Raw genomic sequence first — 9,011 nt, forward strand, 5'->3', positions numbered from 1 at the left:
AAATGCAAACAATTTCTGGATATTTATTTTGTATCCTTCTACTTCACTGAAGCCATTTATTAGTTGTAGTAGTTTTTTGGTGGAATCCTTAGGATCCTCTATATACAGTATCATGTCCTCTGCAAATAATAACAGTTTTACTTCTTCCTTTTCAATTTGGATGCCTTTATTTCTTCTTCTTCTTCTCTGATTGCTGTAGCTAGCACTTCCAGTACTATGTTGAATGAGAGAGGTGAAAGTGTACATCTCTGCCTTAGTCTTGATTGTAAGGGATACATTTGTAGTTTTTGTTCGTCGAGTATGATGTTAGCTATGGGTTTGTCATATATGGCCTTTGTTATGCTGAGGTATATTTTCTCTATTCCCACTTTGCTGAGAGTCTTTATCATAATTTGGTGCTGGAGTTTATCATACAATTTTTCTGCATCTATTGAAATAATCATGTGATTTTTATCCTTCATTTTGTTTATGTGGGTATATCACATTTATTGTTTCAGGATATTGTACCAACCCTGTATCCCAAAATAAATCCTACTTGATCATGGCGAATGACCTTTTTAATTTATTACTGGATCCAGTTTGCTAATATTTTGTTTAGGATTTTAGCATCTATGTTCATCAGGGATATTGGCCTATACTTTTCTTTCTTTCTAGTGTTCTTATCTGGTTTTGGTATAGCATAAGCTGGCCTTGTGAAATGAGCTTGGGAGTCTTCCTGCCTCTTGAATTTTCTGAAATAGTTTGAGAAGGATAAGTTTTATTTCTCAGAATGTTTGGTAAAAATCTCCTGTGAAGCCAATTCTTCCAGGATTTTTGTTTGTTGGGAGTTTTTTTTTTATTACTTCTTCAATTTCACTGGTTGTAATTGTTGGTTTCAGGTTCTCTGATACTTTCTAATTCAGTTTTGGAAGATTGTATGTTCTAGGAATTTATCCTTTTGTTCAGATTATCCAATTTGTTGGCGTATATTTGTTTGTAGTATATTCTTATAATTCTTTGTATTACTTTTTCTCTTTCATTTCTGATTTTATTTATTTGGGTCCTCTCTCTTTTTTTCTTGATGAGTCTGTCAAAAAAAATTGTCTATCTTGTTTATCTTTTCAAAGAACCAATTCTTGGTCTCATTGATTGGGGGGGATTTTTTTTGGCTCTATTTCATTTATTTCTGCTCTGATTTTTATTTCCTTCCTTCTTTTCACTTTGGGCTCTGTTTTTTATTCTCTTTCTAGTATTTTTTAAGTGTAAAGTTAGATTGTTTTATGTATTTATTTATTTTTTTAAACTTATTAGAGTGACATTGGTTCATAAGATCACATAGATTTCAAATAGTTATGTTGTTTATTTGAGATTTTTCTTGTTTCTTGAGGTAGGCTTGTAATGCTATGGATTTCCCTCTCAGGACTGCTTTTCCTGTGTCCCACAGATTTTCAGTTGTGTTCTCATTTTCATTTGTTTCAAGGTATCTTTTGATTTCCTTCTTGATCTCCCCTTCATTGTTTAGTAACATGTTATTTACCCTCTGTCTCTCTGTGTATTTCTTGTTTCTTTTTCCTTGTGATTTATTTTTAATTTCATACCATTATGGTCAGGGAAGATGCTGGATTTTGTTTCAAATTTCTTAAATTTATTAGCTCTTGTTTTGTGCCCTAATGTGGTACATCCTAGAAAATGTTCCATGTGCACTTGTAAAGAGTGTATATTCTGCTGCTTTGGAGTGAAATTCTCTGAAGATTTCAGTTAAATCCATCTGATCTAGTGTGTCGTTTAAGGCTGCTGTTTCTTTGTTGATTTTCTGTCTGCAAGATCTATCCATTGATGTCAATGGAGAGTTTAAATCACCTACTATGACTATTATTGTCAATTTCTCCCTTTCTGTCCATCAACATTTGCTTTATAGACTTAGGTGTTTCTATGTTGAGTACATAAGTGTTTATAATGGTTATATCCTCATGTTGGACTGCTCCCTTTATCATATATATGTACTGTCCTTATTTGCCTCTTACTGTAGCCTTTGCTTTAAAGTCTATTTTATCTGATATAAGTATTGATATCCACAGCTTTTTTTTTTTTGCCTTTCCATTTTCATGAAATATGTTTTTTCATCCCTTTACTTTTCATCTGTGTGTGTCTTTGTTCTTAGATGGGTCTCTTATAGACAGCATATGCACGGGTCTTGTTTTTATATCCATTCAGCTACTTTATGTCTTCTTGGCTGGAGCATTTACGCCATTTACATGTAAAGTGGTTATTGATAAGTACATATTTATTGTCATTGAATTCTTTATAATGAGGTTCCTCTGTTTTTCTTCTTCTACTTAAAGAAGATCCTTTAAAATTTATTCTAATATTGTTTTTGTTGTAATGAGCTCCTTTAGCTTTTTTTTTTTTCAATCAGGGAAGCTCCTAATTTCTCTTTCAATTGCAAATGATAGCATTGATGAGTAAAGTAGTCTTGGTTGTTAATCCTTGTTTTTCATCACTTTGACTATTTCATGCTTATCCCTTCCGGCCTGAAAGGTTTCTGAGAAATTTCTCAGCCTGAAATGAGAAATCAGCCAACAGTCTTAAAGGAGCTCCCTTGTAGATAACTGTTTCTCTTGCTGCTTTTAAGATTCTTTCTTTGTCTATATCATTTGCTATTTTAATTATGTGTTTGATGTGGGCCTCCTTGGGTTCATCTTGTTTTGGACTCTCTACACTTCCTGAACTTGTGTGTCTTTTTCCTTCACCAGGTTAGGGAATTCTCAGCTATTATTTCTTCAAATAGGTTCTCTATCTTTTGCTCTCTCTGTTCTCTTGGTTCCCCTGTGACGTGGGTATTGTTATACTTTATGTTGTTGCAAAGGTCCTTTAAACTATTCTTATTTTTTCACATCCTTTTTTAATTTTGCTTCTGATTCAATCCTCTGCTTCATCTAACCTACTATTTATTTCTTTTAGTGTATTCTTTATTTCAGATATTATATTCTTCATTTATTACTGGTTCTTTTTTTAAGGTTTCTATGTCCTTTTTCATGCTGTTGAAGTTCTCACTAAATTCCTTGAGCAACCTTATAAGAATATTTTTGAACTCTGTATCTGGTAAATTGCTTGCTTCCATTTCGTTTAGCTCTTTTTCTGGAAATTTCCCCTGTTTTGTTCATTTGAGATATGTTTCTTTGTCTCCCCATTTTGGCTGCCTCTTTGTGTTTGTTTCTACATATTAGGTAGAATCCTAATTTGCTATGTCTCCCAGTCTTGGTAGGGTAGCTTTATGTAGTAGGTGTCCTATGGGACCTTGTGGAGCAGCCTCCTTGATCACCTGAACTGGGTGCTCCAGGAATCTCTTGTGTTGGTTATGTGAGCCCTCTTGTTGTAATTGAATCTTGATTACTATTGGTCCATTTGTTTGTGGGGAGAACCTTCAGGCTGGCTGATCGTGAGAAGCAACCCTAACCACAGAGTATGAGCTGTTGTGCAGGTGCTGAGCACACGAATGGATTTTGCCTCAGCAGGGTCTGGAGCCTGCCAAGATCTCCTTTTGGATTATGAAGCTAATTGGATCCTTCTCTGATGCTGACTGAAGCTGGTCACTATATTTTTCTGTTCTGGGATGTCTTGGAAGGGACTCTGGTATAGGTTAATGTCAGATGCTGCTTATAACTGGCCCTAGGCATGCTTTTTGGATTTCCAAAGCTATCCAAACTTCGTGTCTGCCTCTGCTGGGCCTTAGTATGTGTGGTAAGAACCACAGCCAGCTTCCACCAGCAATGAGCCTGAGGGCTGATTAGCAAATTGCCCAAGGTACCCTAAGATCCACCTCCACCTGCCTCTTCTCTTGGAAGCTGCCTGTTAGGCTCAGTCAACAAAAGCCCCTCTGACAGAATTCAAGTTCTATGAGGTAAGTTTTCAGTGAGTCATCAGGGAGGGGCAAATTTCACTAGCTTGATATAGAAACTGGGTGTCAGTGCTGGTCTCAGGCCACCCAGCAAAAGTCCCAGGGTTTACCAAACTTAGCTGACTCCCTGCCAGGTGCCCACACACCTTTGTGGTGGGGCAGAGTCTCAGGGAGCCATGAGGGTGAGGTCATCAGTTTATCAGGCCCAAATAGACCAAGATTTTGCTGTGTGAAGGGAAGGTTCTGCACTGGTCATCCTACAAAGGAAAAATAGTCCCCATCTTAGAGCTGTACAACTCAGTCTGTCCCAGATTCTGCAAGGAGATGGAGCTCAGCAGGGTGAGACAGCTGAGAGTCCGAAGGGTAGGGCCACTGGGAGCCTGGAGGATGGGGCTAGTGGGGAAGGTGGTGCCCCTGGTCAGGTTCACGGGATGGGAAAGTGAGGGGAATGGCCCCTGCCCCAAAGCTACACAACTCAGTCACTGATACCCCCTGAGTCTTCCCTGGCCTCTACACCCTGGCCCAGGCAGCTGACTCCTCAGCAGGGTATGAGATACACAGGTTGGGGTGACAGGGAGTCCAGAGGGTGGGGCTATTTCATTCCTCCAGGTTGATGGCATAAGAAGGCGAGGGATCCACCCAGGAAACAGGGTGTCTGCAATGTGGAAGAGGGACTCAGCACAGAATCCTGGTGTCCCTTCAGCTGTCCCTTCAGCTGTCTCCCCAAAGCCCCAAGCCCCAGTCTTTCTCCACATGACTCTAGACTCTAGTTCACTCCACCCTCTATCCAGCAAAGCCCAGGGTAAGGGGCTGTGAATTAGATTTTGTGTGTTGGCTCTTTAAGAGGGCACTGTGTCTCTAGCATCTCTAGCAGACACTTGTCTCTCCCTGGCAGAAAGAATCCCTGTTGCTTTTCACAGCCAAGGCCTTTTCCCAGCTCTGGTGCTCTGGGCTGGGGAGGCCGGCTTGAGACCCCTTGCTTCTCAAGGGGAACCTTTGCAGCTGAGATATCCCTCTGGAACCTCAGCTGCTGCCCTTGGGAGCAGGCACAGCCCTTTTCTCTGCCCTTTTACCAGTCTCCATGTGGCTTGTTGTGTAAACCCTTGGTTATAAGGTTCATCTTCAGCTAGTCTTCCATCGGTTATTCAGGTTGATTCTCTATATTCTAGTTGTATTTCCAGTTTGGTCCTGGATGGAGGTAACTGTAACATCCACCTAGTCTGCCACCATCTCAGATCTCTATTAACTTTTTACCTGGGATTTGCTCTGATTTAGAAGCCAGCTCTAACCCAGTTAGGCGAAGATGTCAGAGGAAAATGAAAACTGCTCTCCTCTGATGACTCCCTGGAAATTTCTCATACTGTCTCAATCAAGCTACAACTCAGTAAAGAGGCATTTTGCTTTAAAACCATGTATTAATAATTATTTATTGCATGTCTCTGAATTGAATGTTCTCTGGCTAATGTATCACATTATGTTGATCTTAGATACAAACTTTATTGGTGTTTGACCTAAAAACATTTGGTTCATGTTCAAATGTGTCACTAAAAGTTTTTATCTCAATTTTTCAATTTCACTTCACTGGTGAAGAGTAATTTATGAGCTTAAAACTCACTGAGTAGAAAATAATTTACATATATATTACATGTCCATTTTTCCCTTTTAATGGCTTTCTCCTAAATTATGTTCAATATTTCAACTTGTCCTTGGTAACCATTTAAGATATTCTAAAAATTTCAGGACACTGAAGAACTGGGTCCAGATTTCTTCCCTCTCTCTCTCTCTCTTTTTAGAACACACCTCTCCCTCACCCAACTCCAGCATCAGCTCTGAGGCCGTCCCATGTTTACACCAAATAAACCCAACCTTCTCTGATGACTAAGAAGGTGATACCTGATCCATGAACCGAACAACCCGATTACTTTTCTCTTCAGATTTTACCTGAGAGACATAGGCTACAAGTCCGGTGGTGGCGGTCTCTAGAGCTGCAAGATCCTTTCAAATGAGAGACCATGACAGCCTTTGAGGACCATGCATTCGAGAGCAGGCAGAGAGGGCGGGTCTTGTGAGGGGAAGCTAGGCAAGGCAGGGGAAACAGAAAAACATAGACAAGAGAACACGTGGCCCCAGAAAAAAGCTGATAGTTCTAAAGACTTTTCAGCTTCCAGGTCTGATTCTCTATGGGGCTTGGCTGTCCTTCCTCTCTTAAATCTGACCAGGAGCTGCTGTATAATAAATACGTTTTTACTGAGTTATCCAGAGTGGGTTTCTGTTTCTTGCAACCGAATGAGCCATAAGGCAGAGCAAAGCCATATTATTTTTTTAGAAATTCTACACGTCTAACTCCCTTTAAAGCAAAAGAGTATTTGATAATGACATCTTTGAAATACTTCCACCGAAGATTTGTGGATTCATTCTTCTGAGACTACCGACATTTAAGACAGGATGTTAATTACAGTATTGGATTAAATATATATGGCCTTAGGGAAAATCAGACCGTCATATTTTGTAATTCAATTCCTTTGCTGAGCGTGAGTTGTAAAATTTATGACTCATTTAACATTCACCCTACTCTTTTCAATGTGAAGATGCTTCTGTTTTCTAGGTGAAGAAGAATGGTAGCGGCTGAATAGTTTTACCTTCTTCTGGGCATCTGTTAACACTTCCCATCTTCCCCAAGCAGTAGGCCTGTTCGTTTCATGGCGATTTTCTCTTCTAAACACTGCTAAACAAGCTCTGGTAGCTTTAGCATTTTTGTCAAGCCTCAACTTATTTGGGCCTCAGCGAAGGACTATTTCTGATATAAAGCTAATTCATGTACCTTTTTAAGCTAAGGGATAAGGTAAGAGTCGAATGAATTTGAGAGGATACAAAAATAGGGTAATTAAAAATAACTGGCAGAAACAATTGGGGTAAGTAGATGAGTTAAGGATCCACCTCGTGGAGAAAATAAGTGACAGCATAGGTTCTAAAAACATCCTTAGAGCCAAATGGAATAGGTTTAAATGTCCTACGTGATCATTTGCCTTTCCCTGGCATCTCTACAAATATGCTCTTTCACGGCCAAGGCATGCACTGTTTGAAGAGTCACAATCAGGATGCTTCCAAGCTCGTCCTGTCGGACACAGACCACTCTCTCTCCCTGACCTCCCTTGTTAACGAACGATAGGGTAGCAAGAGCAGCAAATGTGGTGGTTACGGACAGGCTCTGAAACCAAACTGCATAGTTTGGGATCCCAGCTCCACCACTTAATAGCTGTGTGATCTTACAAGAAACCACTCTGTGCCTCAGTGTTTTAATATGTAAAATGGGATAATACCACTACCTACCTCACAGAAAGGATGTGAAAAGTAATGAGTTCCGATGTATTGTATGTGCTCCACAAAATCAGCTGTTAGCATTAGTGTTGCTGTTATTAGTACTATTTGAGCAAGTCACTAGGTGTGAGGCTTGGCAGTATGAGGGTCAGCAGAAAGTTGAGTTCGAATCCTCCCACAGGCCCTTTACTCTTCCCACTGGATGACAGACAGAGGGTTAGGAGCAGGGAGGGACCTTGAGATCAGGCTTTCCCTCCTACTGGCCTCATGACCTTGGCCAAATTATTTAACTTCTCTAAGCCTTTGGTTTGCTCATCTAAAGTTGGGTGTCATAACAGGGCATACCACATCATAAGCACTCCAAGTTAGTTACAGATACAGTGCATAGCAGGCTTGAGTACCACTCAATACATATTGTCATTAAGTAAATGGTCTAAGAATTTTGAAAATGGGGAATGAAAAAAGTAACTGTCAATAGGAACACAGAGCAAAGCGAACCAGGGTCCAATTGCCCCTATTCTATTCAGGCTCCCACACAACACCTTCCTCTTCCAGCACCACCCTGGGGAAGGAAGTAGGAAGAGCCAACACATCTTTGTCTTTATCTTGCTTTAAGACTTTGTCCTTGGTTTCACCGGCATTGTCTAGGTATGGTTTTCTCCGCAGACATCTTTTTTAAAATTCTATTTTAATGTCCCATGCTCTCCCAAAATACTCAATCTTGCCTTTTAATTTCTTAAATGTATTTATCATAATTTAAAAACTTCTGTTGAATAATTCCAACATCTAAATTCCCTACCAATCTGTTTCTATTATCTTCTGTTTTTCTTTCAATTCATCTTCTTATATGCTTGATAGTTGTGTTGTGACCGTTTAAGCCCGGACAGGTTCATGGTATTCACGTAGATGGAGGAATATTCACGAGGCCGTTGGGATGTCTGACATGCCGTTATTCACGAGTGGGTGAGCCACGCACGCTGCAAGCTGCGTATCTCCCCACAAGTCTCTGCACGGCACACTTTGTGGCCCTTGCTCCCCAGAGTGACACGTGTCATGGCACCCAGCAGGGAGTCTCTACCCTGGAGGCAAACAAAGCCAGCTTTCAGCCAGAAAATTATATCACATAACATAATTCTGTGCATGCAAGTCCACTTTGTGTTATGGGAACCGTTTATCAGACCCAGTCTCAAAGCTGTGAGAACACTACTTATCAGGCCCCTTCAAGGCTATGGGAACACTGCTTCCCTCAGCTACCCAGATACCTGGGTAAGGAAGCCAGACTGCCTCCACTTACCCTACATACTTTTTAACTGATTGCAGGACTTTGATATAAAACATTTAGAGATAATTCGTGGCCCTAGGTGATGTTACTTTCCTCGAGAGAGAGTTCATCTTGCCTCCGGCAAGCAGCTGGGCCAGACAGAGAAAGTAGCAGGCACAGGTCACCCCGTCCCTCAGGCCCTGCTGTCTGAGAGGGCTGGTCAGTGTCCAGTGGACTCTTCCTCCTTGGGTTTACCACTTCAGGGCTCCAGCTGAACACTTGGGGAGTTCGCCAGGTCCCACCCTCCTTGGCAAGCTCTGGACTTTCAGTTTTCTTCCCCCGGTTCTGAGCATCTGTTGAAAGCTTTGCCCAGGAGCCGACCTCTCAGTCCCCATGTTTGAACTGGCAGCTGACTGAAGAGCAGGACAATTGCAGGCTCACTTCTCTGGGCTCCCCTGTGTCTTCATCTCTGGGGCCCACAAACCCAGTTCTTTTCCACCTGGATAGCTTTTCTGGTTTTGAAAGAAAAGCTTACTTCAAAGTATCCTCATCCAT

Source organism: Desmodus rotundus, chromosome 4 (assembly GCF_022682495.2).
Source record: "Desmodus rotundus isolate HL8 chromosome 4, HLdesRot8A.1, whole genome shotgun sequence".
Lineage (NCBI taxonomy): Eukaryota > Metazoa > Chordata > Mammalia > Chiroptera > Phyllostomidae > Desmodus > Desmodus rotundus.